Raw genomic sequence first — 25,550 nt, 5'->3', positions numbered from 1 at the left:
GAGGGCTGAGAGCCATGCCTCGGCAAGGGAACCCCTCACTGCACCAGCCCTGCACCGGAGACGTACCAACAGCGTGATTGTGCCAAAAATAGCAAGGAGTATCTGTTTGCATCAAATTGACCGACGTATGGGCACAGCCAGGAACTTTTAACACCAGTGTACCAGGACTTTCCACCTTCTTTTAACAGACAGCTAACCTATGTACATTCCTCCTCTTTCCCCCCACTGCTCTTCTCCTCATTTAAGTCACCGGCCATTTCTAACGTGGCAAAACAGAACAGAGGAGCACGTGCTGAACATTAACTAAAATATATCAATGTCATTAAAGAGGTTTAGAAAAGGAAACCAGAAAGCGATAGAGACCTGGCATCAGCTTGCCACTGAGGGCGTGGGCAGCTACGCCAGACATGCCGAATTTTAACAAGTCACCCAGCCAGGCTTTCCAGACAGAAAGGTGAAGGCATCGAAACATTCCTGCTTTGGCTTTTGTGTCTGTCTTTGGGAGCTTGCAGCTCTCAGTGTTTATGTTAAATTAATACTGCTGGCTATATATTTGGTATATCGAGGTTAAATAACTGGTAGTGTCATGGCTGCTGGCCACTTCTCCCCAAACCTTCTCCTAATTAACTTTTTCGTCTTTACTCCTCTCACGGGAAATGCTGACATTTTTTCCTGAGCAGACACTCTGCACCATTCACTCGGTGCAAGATCAAACGTGCTCCCTTCTAGAGCACTGCTCCCTTTCCCATCCTTCACGTTCACTGAGGGTGGACACCAGTGTGGGCACTGCCTTACACTCCTTCAGTCTGGACTCTAACGTGATGAGCTGCACAACAGCACACATTTTTATTTTTTTTTTTCAACATTCGTCCCAATTTCTCTTTGGAAAATATCCTTCTTTGCTTCAGTAAAGCTCTAAGCTCAAGAGTGTGGTGGGCCCTGATTCAGTAGTGCTTTCTGCCTCCCACACCGATCTGGTGGAACTGTTCACGTGAGGGCAGACAATTCAAGGAGGAAAAATGGAAGAATCACATCCTTTAAAAACTAGATGTAATTTCTCCATGGCAGTTTCCCACTGCTTTCCATTTTTTCCTTCAGCCATGCACTCACTTTGAAAATACATCACTTAAAACAATCAAATCCTCCAAAGATTATTTTTTTTTTCCCCCCAAAAAACTCTCTTTCTCAGAAAGGCTTGCTCACAAACTGAAAACGTTCAGGTTGCCCAGGTGGTGGAACCTCGTCCACTCAGGCAGAAGCCCACGATAGCTCCCGTTATTTAGCACGTTATTATCCCACACCGCCTGCTTACAGCTCACTGAAAATAGGGGATGACGGAACACGTTTTCCTGGACACACCCCGACTTTATTCTTAGTAAACCGTTTACTATATTTTCAGCCGTGAAACTCGGGTTACTCTGAGCCCTATTCCCTTTTTAAAAAACCTCCACGCCCAACCGGAGCAGCCACTTCCAGACGCAGGGAGAAATTGGGGGTCATGCTTCGCCTCTGCCTGGACTCATGGCAATCGTCATTCCTCTCCTGAGGAGGTTCATGCTGTGTGCTGGTGACCAGCACAGGTACCATCTGTACCGGAGATGAACGTCCTCGTCACCGTGCTGATGGCTGGGCCTGTGGCTACCTGCACGGGGGCAGGAACCTGGTGGCCAGGAGGCCGTACGGTGGCCATGCAGGGTGCACCGTGTGTACCAGCCCCAGGGAGGGTCCCCGAGGAGCAGAGCTACCTCACGAGTGAGGCTCACATCATGCTGCTACCGTGACGCACTTCTGCATATGCAAATACAATAATTAATAAAGCATCTCCTATTGTCCTTCCAAACCCGGCCTAACAACAGCATCAAGTATGCTACCAAACAAGAGCGGCGATTCATATTTTTAAGTGGAAACTCTGAGTTTCACGGGGACAAGTTTTGTTAACTCTCCTCTACAAATTAGGAAGCCTGACTATCCGGAATTAAAAATAAAATATGAGAAAAAAAATCCTCTTGACACATACGTACATAGGTACTTTGTGTGCGTGTGTGCACGCACACGTGTGAAGCCAGCCCCGTGCCTCTGCTCTGTCCTGAACGATCTCGTGTCACTTACACAGAAAATTGTCCCTATTTAAATGAGCTGCAACCTCCTCCCTCTGTTCCAAACAACGTCTGTGGATACTGCGTCAGGTCCAAGTGTATCTCTTTCCTGAGAATCGATTATATTTGCAACAGGACATTGAAGTGAAAGCGCGTAAGCCTCACTTCAGGCTTTCTCTAAGTTTGGCTGCTCCTCTCTGAAGTTTCGTCATCCTACACCCTGTCTTTTCCCCCAGACTGCTTATCGTGTCTGCTGTAGCATAAATCTGCTGAAGTTTCCTACCACTTCTACTGCTAATTAGGCTTCATCAGGGTTTTCACTCTTACGCTCCCTACTGTAGATAAATGCAGTGGCAGCTAAGCATGCTGCAAGAACTGTTAGCTGTATTACTAGTTATCAGAGCAGTTCCAGTGGTCATGCTAAACAGATTATAATAATAATGGAAATATTTTAGCAAAAGATTTGTGTGAACGCTGCCAGAGAGCTAACAAACCCTACTTACCACTCCCCAAGTTCCTCAGAGAACATACATCAGAGGAAAAAAAAAAAAAAAAGAAAAAAAAAAAAAGAGAACTACTAACTTTTTGTCATTTTGAGTATGGGGAAAAAAAAATAGCAGCACCAAAATTAACCTGCACGCTGACCTTTGAGTTTATCTAGTAGTAGAGAAAAAAAATAAAAATATTTACTTTAATTCCTAGTAAAAGCCCCTTGAAAAGCATATTTAAAAACAGCTACAAACTCTTGCTGAGAAGCTAGTAATTGAGAACTATGCAAACAACCACCACCACAAAATTTGCCAGAAAATATAAAAATAAATATAAAAGTGAATTTAGGTGTGTCCCTTATTAGAGCGATCTCTATAGCCAGGAGTGAGATGGCAGCATACCACAGTTAATGCAGACACGATACCCAAATGTATTTGTGGCAAAAGATTTAAAAGAGAAAGAATGAGAATTGATGTGCAGATGATCTGCAAAAGATCTGAATACTAATAAAAATTAGGGGGGGGGAGGGAAGAAGGAGGGGAGGGTAACAGTGTTAATCATTATTTCATGAGGCCCGTATTCACAAAGCAATTTTTTACAGATGGTTGGAGGTATTTCTCAGCCCTTAACTGACAGGAATACAGGAGGCTCAGAGGCCTTAAGCAGCAATTCTATTCATAGGCCCTTAGCCTTTATATAATTGTATTAAGTGCAGTAACAGACGTAAATTAACATGCACTGACCCCCCGCTCCTAGCAGTGTATGCCTTGACCTTTTAAAAAACCTCAAGAGTAGTGCTGGTTTCATATTTGATACGTCCTCTTTGGGGGGAGATTAAATGCTGGTCTGGGAGGTGTTATGTGCTCGAGGATCTCGCAGGCCTTTTCCGTCCTTGGCTACGAGGATCTGCTTTTCCTTCCTGTCCTTAAACAAGCAGGGTTTGCTTGTTTGGGTGGTAAACCAGCCGAGGCCAGCAAAGCACTGCTAAGCTTCGTGGTGCCTAAAGAAGTGTAGGACCTATGCCACGCGGAGAGCGAGCCCCTAACCTCTGAAGACGTCTGCTGGTAATGGCAGCTTTGGAAGGAAGACATTTTTGTTGTTTTGCTGCAAATCGTGCAGAGGAACTTGCGAGCAGATAATGGCCTTCTAGAAATTAGATGCCAAAGTGAAACAACAGAAATGGACTTCTTGCAGAAAGCTTCCCGACGTGGCTTAGTTACTCACATTATTAAATTTTAAATTCGGAATAATGTAAATGCAAACTAACTATATAAGAGCCTCTTATCTGCAAACCTTTAATTTTATAACAGGAATATATCTCCTCTTCCCCTGAAACTGCCAGCTGTGGAAGCGAGAGCAGGGGCACCATCACCAAGCGTGCCTGCAAATGGCAGTGCGCTCCCTCGCCCTGCTGGGAGGCGGGCTCTTGGCTTTTAAAGCACGTGCTGCTAATTAATTTGCCTCTCGTCCTTCTACCTCGCGACTCCAGGGGCAGCTAGCAAGCTGGAGTAGCTGCCTTGAAGATCATGGGTTAAAATAAAATAAATAAATAAATAAATAAAATAAATCAACGAGAGACGTAGGAGACTAGAGCTACCGGCACGGCAAACGCTGGACGAAACGTTTAACCGGGCGGTGGGAGAGCAAAGGGACGGAGGAGCGGGGATGTGGAGGAGGCGATTCCACCCAAAGCCTCCCAAATTGCCTCCTCCCTGCCTTCCCTCGACGGCAGGCGCTCCCAGCTCGGCACCGGGGTGTTTTGGGGAAGCCCCAGCGCTGTGGGTTTCTGTTTTCCCTGGGCTTCCCCGGCACAAAGCCGGGGGAAAGGGCCGGGAGCCCCGGGCAGCCACGGCCTAGCACTGGGAGCCTCCGCCGGGGTCAAAGGGGAGCGCGGGGGCCTGGAGAGAGCCCCGAGCTTCCAGGGGGGAGCCCCGGTTCCCCGAGGGGCCCCCGTTAGCCCCGAGGGGGTCCCCGTTTCCCTCGGGGGGTGCCCCCGCTGCGGCGCTGCTCTCACCTGGCCACGGCCCCGCTGCTCCCTCTGCTCCCGGTGATTCCTCGGCCTCGACGGCGCGGCCGAAACCTGCGGGGAAAGGCGGAGAGGGAGCGGGTTAGCAGCCGCGCCCCGACACACGCAGCTGTAGGGCAGGGGCAGCCCCCGGGGGGGACCGCTACCTGCCCGCCCCGCCCGGCTCTGAAGCTGGGTAGGGGTCTGGGAGGGGACACCGTGCCCCAGCAGGTCCCTGTCACCGCGGGGGACACGCGAGGTGGCTGCCCAGGGCTGGCAGCCGAGGACCGGTCCCGGTCCCGGTCCGGGGAGCGCCTCCGGGCACGTCGGGGGAGGCGAGCCCAGCGCTGCCCGGCCCCGGGTGCGCCCCGTCGGGGCCAGGAGCGGGCCCGGAGGCTGCAGGAGGCCGCGGAGGCTCCCCCGAAGGGGCAGCCCCGAGGGGGACGGCGGGGGAAAGCCCCCCCCGGGCGGAGGGGGAGGCAGCGAGGGCCGGGGGGGCCGCCTCGTCGTGGGGACGGGTGCTGAGGAAGCCAGGAGAGAGGGGCGAGGGGAAAGCTCGACGGTGCGGAGGGAAAGCTTAGGGGTGAGAGCAGGGAAGGGTGGGGGGAGAGGGGCCGGGGAGGGGGAGGCGGCAAGGGGGGGGAGAGCCAGGCTCGGGGGAAGCCCCCGAGCAGAGAGGAGCAGCCGCCGCAGCAGCAGCAGCCCTCAGCATGGCAGCAACAGTTGGCTGGCAAGGTAAAGAGACGTGCATCTGAACCGCCGTGCCTCGGCTTTCCACTCGCTCCCGAGCTGTCCCCCTCGCCCCCCCACATCACCCCTGGTCCCAGCCCTCTCGAGGGACGGCAGGCAGCAAGGAGAGAGGATGCTTTTCCAGCCTGAGCTGGGCTGAGCCCTCATACCACTTCGCCTTTTTTTTTTTTTTTGCCAAGTTCCCCTCTAGTACCTTGTCTCTCCCTTTAAAATATGCTCACACGAATAAAACCCCTGTAAAGAGGTTTGCTGGCGACTGGAAAGGACAAACACTTTTTTTTTTTCTAAATAGGAGAGGATAAATAATTATGAAAATGCAAGTCTACTTGAAAGATATTGTGACCCTTCCACCTCTGTTTTCATCCAGCCAGCTAGTGCTCAAGCTACGTGTCCTGAACAAGAAGGAAGGGAGGGAGGGGAGCGACGAGGTGCTTTTTCTTCGCCTTCTTCCCTCGCTTATCCCTTAGCCAGCCTTTTACTCTTTTCTAAAGTGCAGGCAGGTCTTCAAAATCTCTTTTATCTCTTGAGAAATATTAACTCCTAGCCCCGACTGTGGTCCTCGCCCGATCTCTCCAATGCAGGCTTCCCTGAAATGCAAGATCAGCCCTTTCTCAGCCGGATCTCCCTCCGTGCCGGCGACGGGGGAGCGGGGAGGAGAACCCCGCTACTTTCTGCCAGATCCGACGGGAGCTCGCCCCCCCACCCCCTTCTCACTTTCCAGCCGCTGGAACCACAGGCCCCTGTGTTGCGTCAAGCGGCCACTCTGCTACCAACTTGCTGCTCGGATCTTGCCTCTTTCACGAGGCTGATCTGCACGGACAGATCCGCTTTTAATCGCTTGTTCTTTTGGGGGGCGGCAAGCGGGGGAGGGGGGGGGGGTCTTTTTGCTATTTATTTCTAGCCCACGGAATCCGGACTGGCAATTACTGCAAAGAGAGGGAAAATGCAGCTTCCCCAACTCCTGCCTGAGATGCTCTCAGTGCTGTGTGCATGCACAAGGCAGTTTCAGAACCAGAGAGCTGGTGCTGATGCTGCTCTGCTCGCTTGCAATCACCTCGTCCAAAAGCATCGCCTCGGCTGGGTTTTCCCCCGGATTCTGCCTTTTTTACCCTTTTCGGGGCCACTAGCTTTTAGGGAAAGAGTGATCGGAGAGATCGCCGGACTGCAAGTTGCTTAAAATCAGGTTGGAAGTGGGCAGGGGGGAGGGAGGCGCCTTTGGCAAACGCTTCCATGGTGCATCTCCTGCTAACTGGGGTCTCCCCCAAACCGCGGCGGATTCGTGCGCCTCCCCCTCCTCCTCCCTCCCTATTATTTATGGGGTGATCCCAGTAAATCCCACCCTCCCCACCTCGAAATAAGCCGAGGCTCCCGATTACAGGGCATTTAATGAATCGCTCCGAAGATTTTTTTTTTTTTTTTATGAATTAATCTCGATCAACTAGGACGCCCATATTTTTAAAATACAGATATGCTCTGGAAGGAGGGGAGGGGGAGAAAGGTGAGGGGCGGAGAACTTTTAGGAAGTTTTTTTTTCTATTTTTATTTTTCCATTAATGAAATAAAAACGACCATACAGTTATCCGAATAAACGTGTGATCTGCTCCGTTAGGCAAAAGTCGATTAAAAAGTTAGGCTAGTAGGCTACGGGGAATATTTGGACGTCCGGGGGACCAAGCGGAGTAGGAAGGGGGGAAAGGGTGTTTATTGCTCTCACTACATATATATATATATATATATATATATACACACACACATATATACACTCACAGCATGGAGGGTTTGGGGGGGAGGGGGGGCTGGATGGGGGAGAGGGAGAGGTGCCAGGAATTAATAATAGAAGCCCACAGAGTCTAGATAAGTCCAAGGCTCGGCGATCGCAGCTGCTGCTCCTTCGGCGAATGCGCCCTCCGCGAATGCTTTTTGGGGTAAGGGCTTCCCGGGTAGCTAGTTATGTACAGCAAGCCCAGACCGCAAAAAGATTCGCGAAGGACAAAGTCTCCCGCGGCTTCCTACATCCATCCGGCCGGCTGCCGCCACCACATCCACGGGACCCACGGGCGATCGGCTCCGCCATCCCCGCCACGCCGGGTCCCCACCCCCCATCCCCACCGGGTCCCGCTCCCCGAGCCCGGACCCCGCCGCGGCGAGAAGGCGGCGGCGGCGGGAGGAGGAGGAGGAGGAGGAGGAAGAGGAGGAGGAGGAGGAAGAGGAGGTCCCGTCGCCCCCCGGCAGGGCCGGGGCCGCGGGAGCGTGGCGGAGCGCGGCGTGTCCGCGGCCCCGCTCCGCGCGGAGGCTCCGGCGCTGGGCACGGGCGCTGCGTAAAGAGAAAACTCTCCCCCCTGAGCGCTAAATAAATAGAGAGCAGGCGGGCAGCTCATTGGTGCGGGCTAAAATCGTCACCCACCAATCAGGCGGCGCCTCACATTGCCTACTTCGGCTTTTTTTTTTTTTTTTTTTTGCCTTTTTTTTTTTTTTTTCTTTCCCCGAAAGGGGGAGAGGCGGGCGGGAGGAGGGATGGGAGGGGGAGAGGGAAAAGGGAGGGAGGGGGGGGGAAATAATAATAATAATAATAATAAAAAAAAGAAACATTTCCATGCCTAATTATTCACCGAATCCACGACAAGAGCACGGCCGGGCCAGCCCCGACCTCTCCGAGCCCCCCCTCGACCCCCGAGCCCCCGGCCCCGCTCCGGGAGCCGCAGCCGCCGGGGCTCGGAGCGCAGCACGGGCAGCCCCGCCGTCAGGGGGCCGCGGCTGCGGAGCCGCCTCTCGCCCCGGTGGGGGCGCCCCGGGCCGCCCGCCACCTCCCGGCGGGCAGCCGGGGACACGGGGGACCCGCGGCGGCCACCGGGCACACGCGTGATGCTGTCACCCCCCCCACGTCCCCACCCGCGCCCCGGTCAGCCCCGAGGGGCGACCCTCCGGGGGGCAGCGGGGGACGCGGGACGCCGCCTGCCTGCCTTGTCCCGAGCTCCATCACACCGGCCGAGGTCGAGAGCGACCCAGGCACCGCCGCCGGCAGGGCCGGCTGGCTCCGAAAAGTTTCCAGGACCTGGCACCGAAACTCCGGAGCTCTCCCCCCCGACAGCTCGCCGGTGCCCGCAGGCGGCAGCAGAAAGGCGCACCCGCCGCGTCCCGGGGGGCTCACGCACGGCTCGGGAGGGGAAGGGATCCCGCGGGGGACGGGCTGGGACGGGGACAGGGGGAAGAAAGCGGGGGGGGCTCGCACCTCGGCCGCAACTCGCGAAGTTGGGGAGTTCGCCGCCGCATCCCGCCGCCGCCGCGCTCCGCTCGGCTCCGCTCCGCTCGGTGGGAGACGGGGAAGGGGGAGACGAAGAGGAGGAGGAGGAGGGAGCCCACGCGAGGCAGCGCTGCCCGCACCCGCGCCCGCACCGCCGCCGCTCCCCTCGCTCGCCCGGACCCCCCCCGAGCCCCCGGTGCCGTCCCGGTGCCGAGCGGCGGCGGAGCGCGGCCGGGGCAGAGCAGGCGGCACAAGTTGCAAAAGCCCCGGCACTTACCTGGCCGTGCGTCCCTGGCCGCTCCGGCGGTCCCGCGGGGTGCGAGCATCGCCCAGGGTGGTTTGTGTTTTGTTTTGTTTTTCTTTCCTCTTTTTTTTTTTTTTTTTTTTTTCCAAAAAAAAAAAAAAGCCCAAAAGCAAAGCGTCCCTTCCTCCAGGTATGTATATAAGTTACTGTACTGTGTGGGAGGGTCACGATCTCACTAGGTGCAGAAGATTCCCCAAGATTAACCCCTCCTCTCCCTTCCCCTCCTGCAACTTGTTGAGGGTTTTATACACACGCGGGCGCGCACGCACACACACACAGACACACACGGACAGGGAGCGGGCACACGCACACACACACACACACACACACACACACACGGACGGGAGAGCAAAGAGAAAGCGAGCTCCGAGGAGTCCGGCTGCCCCCCGACGCCGTGTGATTGGATGGTCTTTTCATGGAGAGGGGACGTCTCAAGTCGAAGTCACGATTTCTCCTCAGTTTGGAACCATCTGTGACTGGAGCCATGACGCAGCCAGAGCACATTACTCACTTTTACAGTCACGACTTGGAAATCCGTGCAGTTTCCAACCAAAATTACACCGCCACCATTGAATTATTTAATAGGATCCAGTTAAGGGTAATCTTATGCATTGTGCCGAGAGAGGCAACGATCTAGGAGGGGAGGGCTGGGAAGGCGAGGGAGGGGGCGAGGAAGGAGGGCATTTCTTGTTTCTAATGACTGTTTTCCAGAGATCTATTAGGAGCGGCAACGATTGGCTCCACGTGTTGGAAGCGGCTCGCTCCTTCCAAACAAACAAACAAACAAACCAGGGGCCGGGGCCGCCTGTAAATACGACCACGCAAGCTCGGGGAAAAGGGACGGTCGTGCATTAGGGGCAGCCGTGGGTGGAGTACCGTGTTGTGCATTCGGCCGCTGGGGTGTGATTAATTGCGAGAAACGATGTCTTTTGTGCGCCTAGATTAGAGCCACCGCATGCGGGCTCGGCCAGGACGCGCTGTGCCCCCAGCTAAGCGTGCCGAGCCCAGCCGAGCCGTGCCGCTGCTCAATGTCTGCACCGTGCCATTGTCTGCAGGATCCGCAAGCGGTGCCGGGCTTTGTGTGGTAGGTGCACCATTTTCTACGCTTCCTTCTACCGGAGGGCGAGGGCTAACCGTGCGCGGCGCCCAGCCGCCTCCTCGGCTAGCGGCTGCCCGATGGATTTTGCCTCCCCGGCTCCGGGGCTGGGGCTGCGGGGAGCTGCATGCGGGGCCGGCCCGGGGCTCCGAAACGGCGCCGGGGAGCTGCGGGGCTCGGCGGCGCCGAGGTAACCCTACAGGGTCCCCCTCCACCCCGTTAGGGGGGGAGGCGAGCAAGGACGCGGAGGACGAGCCCACCACACACACACACACACACACGGCCCCGCAAGAAGAAGGTGCGAGCGCTCCGAGAAGAGGTTGGAGGGTGTGGGGGGGGGACACCAAACGAGGTGGGAGGAGAAGGGGTGAGTCCAAACAAAGCAACCTATAGCCTCCTATTCTGCCGAGCACCATCATCAGGTGCGGGCTCTTTCAAACGCACGGGCGGGAAGGGCGGGCGGCGGCGGCGCAGGAGGGGAAACCTCGGCGGTGGCGGCGGCGGCGGAGCCCCCCGGGACCCCCCCCCTCACCCCGGCGGCCCCCGACCCCCGGCGGCTCCGGGCTCGGCTCCGGGTTCAGCACCGGGGCGCGGACAGCGCCCGGCGGCGGCCCCGGGAGCAGCGCCCGGCCCCGCGCCCCCCCCCCGGCAAAGCAAAGCGGGGAAGGGGAGGGGAGGGGGGGGACACGGGAGGGAGAGGGGCTCACTAGCGCCGACGGAGAGAGAGGGAGAGCTGCAGCTCGCTATTGATTCAGAGATTTACCGGCAGGGTGATTCCCCCTTTCTGCAAGAATTCCCTGTCTCCGGGCTCCGTGCATGCAGCAAATTCACGGTGGAGGCGAGCACGCAGCCCTCTCGCTTCAGAGGAAAAGTGGGGAGGAAGGGAAAGAAATGGACCCAAGCATGCACTAGAGAAAGACGAGACTCACAGCCACTCTCTGCACCATGCACAGGAAAGATCACTACTTACCCGAACGGGAACTCCTCGGCTAGGGGAGGGAGGGAGGGGGAGTGGGGGGGGGGGGGGGGCGAGGAAGGGGACGGGGGGAATCCAACAATTAATTTCCAGACAGGAGTTGGAAAAAAATACTGCGGTGATGTCCAGGTTTTCTTCCACCCGCGCTCGCTTTTTATACAAGTGCAACCCTCTGTCTATTTCTGGAACGCGATCAAAACCCTGATGCTATTTTTAGCAGGTACTGGGGAAAAAAATCCACACACAAAGGCATTTCGCTGGAACGCTACGTCCAAAACATTAAATGTGCATTAAGTCTGCCCCCCCTACACACCAGCACCCCCAACCACGCGTCCCCCTACCCCAGCTTCTTTCTGCACCACCATCCCCAGTTGCTTTAGGTGCATCATTGCAGAGAATTAGAGAAAAAAAAAAAAAAAAAAGAAACACAACACAAACCAAAAGCCCAAACTGACCGCCTTCCATGCTGTCCTATTGCACAAACCCCTAATCCACAGTTGTGTTAGGTCTGCCTCTGCTTCTCTGCCTGTTGCCTTGCAAGCATTACTGTGTCTGTCTTCTTGCACTGTCTTTATAAAGTGGGCTTTGGAAAAAACACAACAACCACCATGCACCAGTTTGCCATCATGCACAAATGTGGATTTCAGGCAGGGATGCTTGCTTTGCCGAGAGACACTGAGATGGTTTCATATAGTGAATTGCACCCTGCACAAAGAAGGTTTTTTTTTTTTTTTAATTCTCTCCTCCCCACCCCGTGCCTTTCCCCCCTTAAAAAAAAAAAATCCTTTGTTTGGAGAATAAAGGATCTATAAATATATATACGAAAAAAGGGTGTGTGTGTGTGTTTGCGTTCTAGTAATTCACTACGAGGGGGGACTGGGGAAAAAATAGAATCATTAGGGCTTGCAGGCTGCAAGGAGCCAGCCTGAGACTCCTTTGCAAGGCTGCGTCAGTTATCAGCTATTGACGTCACGTTCAGATTCTCCTCTTCAGAGGCTCTAGTTCATCATAAAAGATGTCTGTGCTTGGAGCTTTGTGCTTGCAGAAAGGCACTTCAATTCGAGGAAAAGAGTTAATTAGCAAGCCCCATATTTTGTGGCGTGCAGCTTTCTGTACAGTTGCACAAAAATCCTGGGGGGGGGGTGGGTGCATATGTGTGTTTGTAAGGGAGGGAGAGAAAAATAAAAATATGCACTGGGGATGGGGAGGTATTTCTCAAAAAACACACACATCCCATGCAGAAGCACAGACAGAGAAATCTGCATAGCCAGACCTTGCAAGAAAATCTGACCCCCCCAGCCCGCCCCCCCCCATTGCCCCCCCCCCAGCCCCTCCTGGTGTTCAGCAATTTTAGCAAAAAGCAATGTGGATAAAAATCTCCGATTTTGAATATTTGCAAGGCAAACTGCATTGGGGGGGGGGGGGGGACTGAATATATTTTAGCACCCCCCCCCCAAAAAAAAAAAAAAATCTGAAAAATAGCAGCTGCAGCAGCAGCAGCAGGTCCCCCTACCACCTTACACTTGTATTTGGCTACTGTAGCAAAAGACAGATATTGATAAAACCAGGATTAATTCTGTATATTTGTCAGGCAAACAGCCCCGTCTCCTAGAATGACGCAAATAACAGATTCTATGGCTCTGGCTTTCTATATTCTGCACCCACGCACTCTGCTTGGTCTCCCACGGAATCAGCTACAGAGAGCAATGATCCAGATTATACAGGGAGAGGGGTGGGGGAATGGGAGAGAATAACAAATGAAATTGCAATTAAAAATTATAATGCTGCTATAGCCTGGACGCAAATAGCTAACCCTGAGCCTGAGCAGGGGCACACACAGACACACGCTCGCACCCACGAGCCCCCTGCCCCAGCAGCGGGCATCAGCAGCATTTAGACAAAGAGAATTGTCTTGCTGACAAATGCAGGGGTTGTCTGGCAAAGAGAGGTATTTCCTTTATGCACCACACCTTGCCCGGCTCCCATTAAGCAAAACGCAGCTCCGAAACGACCTCGCTTGCCACCGAGTGTGTGCAGAGGGGACAATTAACACATGCAGCCGGGGAGGGGAGGGGGGCCACCAGGAGCCCTTCCCCGGTCCCGGAGGAGCTAACGAGGACCTTTAAGAGCAGGTCGTCTTCCCCGTCTCCCAGACAAAGGGACGCAGCTACTTCTCAAAATGCCTAAAAAAAGGCAAGCGCAAAGGGCTGTTGCTATTTTTAAACGCATCTCTCATTTGTTGGAAAATGGCACTAAAAGCATCAAACAAGCTCCCCGCCCCCGGGGACCGAGTCAGACACAGGAGCGAGTCGCGAGGGGCAGCCGAGGTTTGCGGGGACGTCCCTTCCCCAGGTGAGCATCGAGAGCCCCCCGCCACGCTCTTCCACCACCAGTCCACTTCACACCTTGCACGAAGGGAGAAGCAAAACGCCGGGGCCGTCGAGAAGCCGGCAGGTCATTTACCGCCTGACCCGCACACATGCACACTCCTCAATTTATTAACTCACTTAATTATTACCAACTTCTTTCGCAGGCGATGAATTTCCCAATGTCAATGAGCGGCAATCAATGAGGTAACGCTATTTCTCCCTCTCGCCCGCGTTTAGCCAGGCAGTGCCAACGCCAGCGACGGAGCTGGGCAGGGACCCACGCACTGAGAGGAGGCCACCCCAGCGCCGCGCCAGGCTCGGGGGGACCACCAGGCCCCACGCGCTCTGTTCGGAGCCATCCCACGCACCCATCTCCACACACACCAGCCACCAGCTTCCCTAGACCAGGAGAGATTTCCACTTCACGCCTGGAGTCGTGTTGTCACCACACGGCCTGCCCAGCAGTAGTAGCGCGGAAGCCAGAGGGATGTGGAGCAATGCCCAACGGGGAGAGCCCTGAGGCCAAGGACAGCCCTGAGCACCTCACGACCCCAGACACACAGCCGGCTGTGGAACATACCTTCTCTGAGGAGCTGCAATGAAGTTCTTCCTGGACAAATAAAAACGTTAGGCTACACGGGGCACGTGCACCTAAGCTGTCTTTCACCACTCAGACCCAAGAGTTTTGAGACAGTCCACGGCCTACTGTGGAGGGAGGGCATAGCCCTCTTCTCTCTGCCCTCCCTCACACAGACCCGTAGCTTCGCATTTCTACGTAGTGGTCACCTCTGTGCACATGAGCAGAGGAAAGCTGTCCAGCTTTAAGCTCCTCTCCATTGCAAAGAAAAGCCACCCTAAAGGGATGATCCCGATGGCCGGTCTGGTGCAGACACACCATGTGCTCCTGGACCTCAGGGCCTCTCCCATGGGCCTGAGATTCCCCCCTGCTTCCCACCTCCTTATCCTTGGCAGTGGTTTGTTTGTTTGTTTGTTTTTCCCCCTAAACTCTCCAATCTTAGTGAAAGAAGTAGTTAATCTTTCCACCATAAGGTTTGAAACGTCTTTCTGGAAGCTGTAGAACCATCTTTCAGCCTCAATTTCACCAACATGCCCTGCCTCTTCCTTCACTCTACTCTGCTTCTCCACTCAACTGTGCCATCTCCACCTCTGCAGGACCATCTCCTGTCTTGCCTGTCTGCTGCTTAAGGCAAGGTGGAAGCAATGTCCAGTGCCCAGGGAATCTCTGGCTTCAAAAAAAATACATAAATGGAAGCCATCCAAACTGGAAAGAATGTTTGGCAGGCAAGTGTGTACCAAACAGCAGTTCCCACTTCTCCTGATCATTAGAAGCACTAAAAGGAAAATTTATCTTCTATCTTGATATTTTACTTATCAGCAATCTCCTTGTTTCCAAACAATTAAGCTTCCCTACCAATGGAGTCTTAATGAAAGCAAAGGCTCCTGTACTGAAAAGTCCTCACTGAAAGGTCCTCATTCAGCGTACTCCACTGAAAAGTAATACCACAGATACCAGACAAAGCAGTGCCCACCAGCTGCAGGTACGGTGCCTTACACCTAGAGCTGCTGGAAGTGCTAAAGGGGGCAGCTCTGTGTATCGGACTGTCCTCACCCCTGGGAAGTTCCCTTCCATACTTCACCCTAACAGACAATGGCACACATGGGCACACTACTGGTACTATTAGCAGTAAAATATTAGTTGGCACAAAACTGGTGCTCAAAACAGCTATGATCTGTCAATTATAAAGTAGTTTCATTTGCAAGTAAAAGGTATTTTCAAAGTATTTCATCACTTGTTTGGTTTTTGTTTGGTTTTGGTCCACCAAGTTCAAGTCCCCATCTCTCATTTTGGACTGGAAGGTGGCTTTCACATTCTCTCTTCAAGACAGGGATCAGCCAAGATCAGCACTGCAAAATGAGTGGAAAGTAGCCTAAACACGTCTTGCTACAGCAGGAATGCTACTTCCTCAGAGCTTTGGAGTTCTGCTGACCTATGAGCCAGGGATTGATTCATTAACGTAATTGTTACAAAATATTCTCCTAACCCACACTTATTCCCACAAACTGTTGGAATTCATTCTTGGGCTCCACTCAGGCAACTGAATGACACTTGATATTTTCCAAAGGCAAAGAGAGCAGAAGAAGACCAGAGACAAAGAGTGAAGTGCCACAGAGATACACCAGGAGCTCACAAAACCCCTCAGCCTTCTGAACATAATTCACCTTGCATCAGGGCAGTCAGTAACTTATGCTAGTTAACCCTTGGTTACAGGAAAATATAGCACCCAGAGGAAAGAGTAATCACACTGAAGTTAAAATAAAATAAATTAGAGTGACACCTCTTCCACAACCTACTGCCTATTATAGGTAGCAAGGTCTAAGCTAGTGATGGGACCTGAAGAAGAGTGATTGCTAACCGAAGCAGGGGATTGGGATCTAGATATTCCTCTTCTGATCTAGATATTCCTATTCTAATCACAATTTTGCTGCAATGCATGTTGATCTAAATTTTCTCATTGAAAGCCTTTTTCTTTTAATATTTTTGAGGTTCTCCTCAAATTTCATGTGAAGAGCCCATCACTTTATGCTTGGTTTATCCACCTATAAAACAAAGATAAGATGATACCTACTTACCTAACCAGGATGTTCTTGAAGATATCTATAGCATTGAGATAATCAATAAAAGGTGTCAGTAAGAAGACAGCAATATTACAAATAATCAGAGATCAGAACATACAAGGAAGCACAAAGGAGGAAAAGAGAGCTTTTCCTCCAACATCGTAAAGAGAAGCTGTTCAGTATTTTAGTAAAGAAAATCTCACCTGTGTCAGAAGATCAAGGACTTATTAAGACTCGTGACTTCAAGGTATGGGATTGTTTTTGGAGAACCCAGATGCATAGACCAGGAAACCAACAAAATAGGCAACTCACATGTTGATGTCATCTCACACAGATTGTGTTAATAATCACCTCGATCAGTTTTTGACTGAAATGCCAGTATAGCTGGGTTGCTCTGTTATCTTTAGCTTTTCTGCTTACATTGTAGAGAAATATAATAGCTATGGCATGTAAAGGGATAGAAACTGGATCTTCTTCCAATGGCAGCAAAATCAGACCCTAGAGACATGCTTCTGTGTAGCAGGGATGAAAAAGAAGAAAACCATTAGCATAATGAAGCTGGTGGAAAAAGAGTACAAAGGTCTCAATATTGAGGATGATGTCAAAAGGAAATCATACCACTTTTTAATAAAAGTTGAACCTATGGAAGAAATACAGTAAGTAGACATCATACTTCAGATACATGGAGCATAACTTTTGAGGAATCCTGCCACAAATTTGATGAGCCTTTATACTAAGATTTGATTTTCATTAGCCTTTAAAATGGAACTTTTCATGAATAAGACCCATGACCTTTAACACAATGTGCACACATATCTGCCAACCACCTTAAAGAAAGAGTTATAAACAAGAACACAAGGATAAGACAACAGTTTGTGGTGCATTATACAGGATCTTGTACTGGTAGAAAAAAAAAAAAAACAAAGAGAGAAGGCAGTGATGAAGAAATGTCAAAAACCTGTGTCAGTCTTTAACTTAAAACTAGCCAGTATCATAGTCAGTGGGAGAGTGTGGGATATGGAGTGGGGTGATATTAAAGTAATTTAGGAAGAATTTATTTACTGAGGTAACAGAACATGAAGTCAGGGGATCCAGTCAAAGAAAAAAAAAATTGAGTTCTCCCAAAGAAGAAGACATTTGGGTGGAAAAAAAGAAAATACATTCATTTAGCTGCATTTCATAGATGATGAGGTGAAAGACAAGGTGAGATACCTAGGGTTATGAAGGCACGGCCTTGTGAGCTCTTATTTTGACCTTTGATGCTCCTGTAACAAGACACACTGCTTTTTCCTATTTTGTTGACTCTGATTTGTTCTTCCTCATAATGCAATTCAGTCTGGCTATCAAAAATTACAACATAAAATTACTACTCAGCCATAAACTCCAGTGGATATCCTAACCATGACAGGTTGGTGATTTTATCAGTCAATCTCTACTTACCTTTCTGGCATTCCTACCTAGCTAGAGCCCAAACTTCTAGAAATCCCCATTCAGCAAGGCAGAAACATCTGGCAAAATGGATTCCAAAACCATCAGGGAAAATTAAAACATGAATGGAGCATAAGATCTAGATCACATATGACTTCTTGTCTGAACATCTATTTTTATCACCAGTTAACATTTATACATCACATGCTAATAGCAAGTTCAGCCCTATAAATGGCACCAAGATCCAAGCTGTTTCTGCTTGGATCCAAGCTGTCTCTGCTATGCACAGTTTACAAATTAAGCCACTGGTTCCCTGACTGTCACTGGCAAACCATCAGTGTGTACAGAACTTTTGGAAGTCCCAGAAGGACCAGCTGGCCAAACAGCAATGGCTTTTATTTTCCCAGTTGCTGAAGCTTCTCTATACAAACTTAAAACACTTCAGTTCCTTTCACTTGGCCATATAAATGACTACTTTTTCAATACTAAATTGATACATAGCGTTATTTGACCATGAATTGGAAGGAGGTAATTAACATGACTGAGCACGGGAGTGGAAGCATCTGCAAGTTTTTCCTGTTAAGAAATGGTTCACCTCCCCTAGGGAAAGTTGTGACAGCTACTGGACTGACAGCTCTCATGGAGAAGACAGGAGATGCTATGAAATTAACCGGAGGAAAGACACTTCAATACTCTGAAGAGTACAGTCCTTTAAGACAGTCTTCAGAAACACTTTGCATTGCATATACCTGATCGCACCAGCCAACAGATGGCCAAACATGCAGTGGAATCATAATGGTCTCCTCCATTTTGTCCTGCCATCAGTGGAAACACCAAAGCTGGGCATGGATAGCGGCTGTAGCCACACCTACGTTTCCTTAATATCAGGAGATGTGTATTAATACTTAACCCAGCTCCTCATGTGAACTGGACAGGGAAGTGAGTATCATACATAACTTATTGAGTATTAGTGGAATATCTGGAGATCCATGGATGAGTGACAGAGAAGTGCAGGCTGTTATGGTATTGCTATAAATGCCTGCTGCAGAGCCAGCTGATGAAACACTTACTTCTGCAAATCCCTCACAAATCATAATTTTGGTGCTGCTTTTGCAGTAATTACAATTATTGTAGGACTATATGAACAGAGATACAAAGTCTGAATTATATTCCATATAATGATTTTCTGGGTAGTTCAAGGTTTGCATATAAAAGCTATCCTGAATTGTTGTTCAAGACTGACAATGAGTACTTAGCTAAAATTAGTAACGTGTTAATTATTTTTTTTTTTAAACTTTAATATTGTATCAGTCAATTGCTCCTTACGTTAGCAACACATGTCACCAGTTAAACTTCCAAATGTGAGCCTTATTATTATATACTGGCAATCACAGATTAAGCTCATTCTGTTGGATGCCGTGCAAACACAGAATGAAAAAAATAACCACATGGGAGGTTCTAGCTAGGAGTCGACACCTGAAAACAGCAGTTTGAGCATTAAAATAAACTTATCCTTATTCGGGGAAGAAAAAAAAATAAAGAAAAATAAAGATAGATTATGCCATTTTTATCTAATCACCCTCAGTTTGACGGGTACTGTACTAACTAACAAATAAGACACAGTACCTACCCCATGAGGTTACAATCTAAATGGAAGAGCACAAAGACAGACTTCCATGAAGAACAAAGGAAAATGTCTCGTGTCCCAGCATGATTTTGTATTTAAAGGATACGTAACTACTTTTTCATTTTGGAAGGGATGTGGATACATTGAATAGGGTATTTGTAGAAAGGCATTCCAGCTTTGCAGATCATTTTGATAAGATCAGAGACAGATACAAGTTGTTAGGAAGGAAATCTTGGACAGAACAAAATGGAGTGGAAAGTCATGAGCTGCAAGAGCAAGATTCATGGCCTGACGGTTGATCTCATCGCGGAATTCATTGGGAAGCCAGTGCCTAAGTTTGAAAAGTGGAAGAAACAAGCTTCCATACAACAAGAATTTGCAAGAATGAATTGCAATAACACAAATATCAGGGGTGAGGCAATCTTTTTGTGATCCTGCTGTTTTGGGGGGAATAAATGTCATGGAGTATTGAAAATACTCCATGGTCTACATGGATGAGTGGAGCTACTCATCTTTGGATTGGTACTAGATTTTCAGATGAAAAAGCAGAGCTGAACGAACCTGGCAGTGAGACAACACATGGATGTCAATGAAATTCAGAGCATCTTTCACAGAGGTCTGCAATGAAACTGGGTGGGAACTTTGTTCTCCCATTTATCCAGTCATGAATTGCAATATTTAGCAAAATTGAAGCCTAATCGAAGGCTTTGCGATGATTTCATGACTGAAGTCATGAAATACCATGAGATAGCTGATGAAAGACCAAAATTCAGTTCTTCTTCACCAGTACTCACTTTTTGTCCAGTCCCTCCACTACATACATAGTTGCATAGAAGAGTGGGTTTTCCTTCATACTTCTACAGAGTATATAAGGTAGCGTAAGATTGCTTCTCTGAAGGTTGTTTTTTTTTTTTTCCTAATAAGAAATTGCATGTTTAGCTGTTCATTTACTATGAAGAAGGTTGTATCTAGATCTCTAGTACTGTGCAACTATTAGACAATCCAGACATAAGCTATGGAAATAAACGCAGGATTTTGGTCTAAAAGGCTGTCCATCTGACGCTGAATGTATTGCATAGTACCGTACAGTGCCACCATCTTGAACAAAAATTTAATTCTAGAATTAGTTTATGTGACATCCTTGAGGTAAGTGGCATCACAGGACATGAGAAAATCAGAGCAGCAGAAGAACGTGCGAAGCAGGAGGAACCTTAATCAGGAATATCCTTCAACAATCAACAAGCATCTGAACCTAGATAAGCACTTTCAGGGCAAGATCCTTTGGTGTTGTAGTCCTGTTCATTGCTGGACCATGAGGACAAGAAAGTAGAGACAAAGGCGAGGGCAGAAAAAGAAGTAGTAGTCAGCTCTTCCAACACAGAAAATCCTTCTACACCTGACATGAAAAGACATAGCATCTGCAATACCACAGGAAGGTAGCTGAGCTGTGTGCAAGCTGGAGAATTCCCTCTATTGCACAAGCTATGCAAATATAATTGTAGGCTAGAAAGTGCAGTGACTCATAGGTGAAGTGGATGTGAGAATATCTGGGTTAAAGAGAGTCTGTACTGAGAAGACCATGTGTAGGACCTTAGAAGTTCCCAGAGAAAGGGAAGGGAAAAGAGTTAATGAAAACTCATTAGAAAGAGTCATCCTGCCACAGAATTTTCTTTGAAGTGGCACGCGAGGACACGAGGAGCTCCTGAAGGTGTTTAAACCTGGTGGCACTTCAAAATGCTCAGATATTAAGATGAACCAAAGATTTGGGAATGGCATCGAGGGGCAGAGAAAAGGAAGCAGATCAGGCATGAACCTCGGAAAATGAGGGTTGGAAATAATACATATAGATATATATGGCAGGACACAATATAGACACAGAACCAGGAATCAGAGGACTAATATATATTATGAGGGTGCAGGTTGGACCCAAAACATCACTCCTGTGTGCTGGGTTCCAGCTGTTGCAAAGCTCTGCAGAGAAAGGAGAGAGCGGCCCTGCCTCATGGTGTTTTGCCTCCTGCAGTTCTCACTAATCAGATGACCCCGATGACGTACGCGTCAATATTCACAGCGATAAACCACAGGCTTTCCACCTTTTCTCAGCTGGACACGCAAATGACAGACTAGGGGTGAGCAGATGGCAGCAGAGGTGATTCAAGGCCAAACTAAGTTAAGATCTCCGTATTTCTGCAGGGGAGGTGGACTCAGGGTGGGAGAGTTGGCCATGAAGGCTTTGCAGGCCCCGGCCCATTCCTGGCCCTCCTGCACTTTGTGACAGCGGGTGGAAACGGGGCAGGGGCAAGCGAGAAGGGAAAACGCTGCCTCCAAACCACCTCCCTGTTGGCTTTGTGGCACCTGCCACGTGCCCATGGCTTTGGCTTCCAGAGCCACCTCACTGCTTGGAGGCGTCAGGCCCTCTGAGGCCGGGCTGCTCCTCGCAGACGGAGCAATCCCGTGTCCTGGCTGCGGGGTCAGAGCCACAGCTCCATGGAGTGCCTCAGCTTCTGCAGAAGAGGCACACGCAAGGTGTGGCGAGCTAATCGCAGCCCTGTGCCAGTCACCATGAGGCATCGGTTGTTATTCTTTTTGTTAAGCACGAGTTGAGCAGGGTTGTGCCATGGGAAGAGGCTTCCCGTCAGTCCTCACGGCTGCTCAGTAAGCCTTCCCCTCAGACAGTGAAGACCATCCAACTTTTCCAGCTTAAGCAACCCGCTTGAAATTAGCGATAAATCAAACCTGCTCTTCACAGGCAAGACATCTGTTGATAACCACGTCGAGTGCAGCAGCATTAAAGAAAACCAGGACATGCACCACAGATGGCTGCAGCCAAGGTGGGGGCTCAGGCTCGGTGGATGCTGAACACGAGTTTCTCCTGAGCTACCAGGCTCTGCAGTTTGCAAGCCCCCAAGAATTAACCAAGCAGTTGCATCTCAGGTTGCACATTGCAGAGCAGCAAAGTTTGGAACATGTCATTCTCTTTAGTTTCTCTATAGATCAGCTATCAGAAATTACTATGTATAAAGATTTCCCTCTACAGGTGGTTAGAGCTTGTAACAGCCTCTCACTTTCTTGCATCACTTTAATTAGTATTTTGTCTCGTCATTTACTTTGTTATTATTTTGCCTGTACCCCCACACTACGGGCTTGCAGTCTATTCCCAGTGGTAGCAAATTCTCTATGCAAGAAATGTCAACTCCCTTCCATCCCCCTTAAGCTTTAACGCTGCTGACTTGGACTCTTTTTGCAATTAAAATTCCATTTGCAAGCTTGCTACCCGAGTGAGTCAACCCCTTCGTTCGCCCCCCCCTCCCCAAAATGTGACAAAGTGAAAGTTGCAGCCTCTGCCAAAAGTGGGGCGGGGGGTCTCAAACCCACATCTCCCTGCCTGCAGTTTGGGCTCGCAAACTAGCATGCTCTCCTGCAGGAACATCAAATACACAGGACACACGACACGACAGGCTAGAGAACTCTTTGCAAGGAGAGGGAATGCAACGTTGTCCAGTCTTTCAAAAGGCAGGCAGCAGAACAAATCAGAAAAGTCTACTTTCTTGTAAAAGCATCTAGCAGCTGAAATCAGGAAACTTTGCAAAAAGCAAAACACCTGCACACACAGACACACGCACGCACACGCACACACACACACACACGGAGAAACCTACCTTGCAAAATCTTCTTCACTTATTTTTGTGTGCAAAGAAAGAAAAAGAAAGAAAACAACAAACCAAAACAATCCCCAAACAAAACGAAAATAAATAATCCCCCCCCACGAGAAAAACGCTTCCCCTTCTTCCCCACGCCTTAGCTGGATTTCTAGGGAATTTGGGGACGGGTGGGAAGAGCAGAGGGTGGAGGGGCTGTATAAATAAACTAGAGCGTTTCGAGCTGTGTATCTCGCAAAAGGCTGTGGGTTTCGCGTAATGTGTGTCTGCACTCTTCCAGGAGAAAGGCAAAAAAAAAAAAAAAAAAAAAGAGGCAGAGAAAAAAAAAAAAGAGACAGAAAAAAAAAGAGGCAGAAAAAAAAAAGAGGCAGAAAAAAAAAAGAGGTAGAAAAAAAAAAGAGGCAAAAAAAAAGAGGCAGAAAAAAAGAGGCGGAAAAAAAAAGGGCAGAAAAAAAAAAGAGGTAGAAAAAAAGAGGAAAAAAAAAAGGAAAAAAAAGGAGGCAAAAAAAAAAAAAAAAGAGGGAGGCAAAAAAAAAAAAAAGCATTAAAAAAAAAAAAAAGCGAGCCAGTTCGTGTTCAGAGCCTGACTTGGAGCCGGGAGCAGCAGCCCCCCCCCCCCCCCCGCCCGCCGCCCACGCACCACCCCCGCACCGCCGAGCCCGGCACCTCCCGGGTGCCTGCGCGGGGCGGATTCGCGCAGCCCCCGCGCTGCCCCTGCGCGCCCCCGCCGCTATTTCTGGCCCCTTGGCCCAGGCGGGCACCCGCGTGTGTCCCTGCCTGCCTCCTCCCCGCCACAGGTAGCGAGTGGGGGGCGTTTTTTGGGGGGTTTCACTGCACTGCGTCTCTCTCTTCTTTTTTTCTTTTTTTTTTTTTTTTTTTTTTTTTGGGGGGGGAGGGGGGACACCCGCACCCCCCCCCCCACCTCCACCCCCAGTCCCCATCCTCGGTTTGGGGTGCGGGAGCTGCTTGGGGTGCCGGAGCGGGCTCCCAGCCCTTGGCTCCCGGTAGCACAGTCAGTTCCTCCAGTGTGTGCTATTGACCTGCATTGACGTCATTGCGTCATTAGGTCTCCCTTAGAAACACTGACTTTCAAAAATAGTATCAAATTAATTCAACTGGCAGAGAGAAGCCACTAGCTGGAATGAGCCATAAAACTCCAGAATCTTCAGCCCGGCTTTGCTGTGCAGCCCCCCCCCCCCAAAAAAAAAAATCCCCCTCCCGACAGAGCGGGGAGAAATCAGATTGTATGGAAAATACCATTGATGGAATAAAAAAAAAAAAAAGAAAGAAAGAGGGGGGGGAGAAAGAGAGACCAAATTAGATTGCAAACCCTAGACCAGCCTCTCTCCCTCTCGTTCCTTTCTCTCTCTCTCTCTCCCCTCCTTTCCCTTTTCTGATCTAAAAATAACCCCCCTGCTTGAGCTGACTGCGGTATCTTTTGTGTTGCATCTTTCTGTTTTTAGCCTTTGCATGAGCCATTGAAGGGTGGCCCACGAGAGATCAGAAGCACAAGATATTGATCTATCGATACCCTCCGGGGCCAAGAATTAATTTTAAATGAAAGAGCTGCACCTTGATTTTGGCAGAGGGTGGGTGGGTGGGTGGGCAGATGACAGGGGTTATTTTAGGATACCATTCACATTCTCTGAAGCCGCAGCTTCCACTTTCTCCCTCTAGATTCATTTTAAAAATATCCTTCCTTCCTCACCCCACCTCTCTCACGTGGACCTGTGGGCAAGCACATGTCACCCCCATTCATACAAACACAATGCAACGGAGCAGCGGTAATTTGCAGAGATGGTACATTCACAAACAGCAGCACAGTCCCTTTAATGCAGGTTGATTTCACAGAAAGGACACCGCAGCCCAGAGGAATTTGATTAGACTGGTGATTTAAATTTGCAATCTGCTTATTGCTTTCCTTATTGTCTTCACCCTAACTTAGCAAAATTGATTTAATCTCTCTTTTTTTTTTTTTCCTCTTTCTTTAAAAATAAACAGAAAAAAAAAAATCCATTTACACTGGAGATGGAAGACCTGAATCTCAGAACCAGGGGTAGAGGAGAGGAGAAAACATCGACGGCGGGCGGCTCGTGAGAGCTTTGGGTCAGAGCCTCCAGCAGGCACCCACCCTTTGAGGCTCAGACGCCTCTGCCCGTGACCCACGCTGCACTCTTGCCATGCACCAGACCCAATCCTGCAACATTCAGCATCCAGGGGAGTGTTTGAGTTGTTTTTTTTTTCCCCCCCCCATCAGTGAAACTATTCAGGAACAGAAGCACTGTGCTAGACAGTAATAATTTGCAAGATCAGGCCATAAATAGGGCTCTCACCCTGCAAACATTTATTCACGTGCCAAGTGTTAAGACTGTGACTAATCTAATTTGAAATCAAGGGGATTACTCATAGTAGTAACATTAAACTCAGGAATGTTTGCAGGATCGGGGCCAAAATGATTAATCACCGCTGCAGCGAGGCACCGCTGGGTGCACCCTGTGTTGCTTGGGGTGCGCTCAGAGCCGTCCCGGGGTGCGTGGCTCTCCGGGCTGTGGTGCACGAGGAGCTCGGCTCTCTGCTAGCGATGGTGCACGCAACACACCTGGATGTTCCCCTGCCCCATCAGGTGTGGTTTGCTGCCCAGGAGCCTCGTGGAGGCCCTGGAAAAGGCCGCTCGGTGCAAAGTTGGAGTGGTTTGAGTGGGAAGAGCTGGGTACCCAGCAGGGGGGTCATCAGCTGCTTTCCTTCACGCAATGGCCACGTGTGTACTCTGCCTGCAGCTGCCTCCGCGGGCTGCGCATCCCAAAGTTTAGCAGAGCTGGGCACAGAGGTTCCCCCCTCACTTCTAGGGGAAAAATCTGGGAGAAGAAGGAAAG

General features: G+C 50.1%; 2 long non-coding RNA genes across 2 annotated transcripts in view; both read left to right on the top strand.

Annotated features, from left to right (window-relative positions):
• Positions 1-25,550, top strand: part of LOC137857771 (uncharacterized) — a 374,251-nt gene that overhangs the window by 80,034 nt on the left and 268,667 nt on the right. The window lies entirely within an intron of this gene.
• LOC137857762 (uncharacterized) lies at positions 9,830-11,400 on the top strand. The gene is made up of 2 exons (XR_011097267.1): positions 9,830-9,969; positions 10,751-11,400. It is a non-coding gene; the product is annotated as an uncharacterized lncRNA (long non-coding RNA).

The sequence above is a fragment of the Anas acuta genome, chromosome 5 (assembly GCF_963932015.1).
Source record: "Anas acuta chromosome 5, bAnaAcu1.1, whole genome shotgun sequence".
NCBI classification, from domain to species: domain Eukaryota; kingdom Metazoa; phylum Chordata; class Aves; order Anseriformes; family Anatidae; genus Anas; species Anas acuta.
This window is presented reverse-complemented; position numbering and strand designations above follow the sequence as displayed.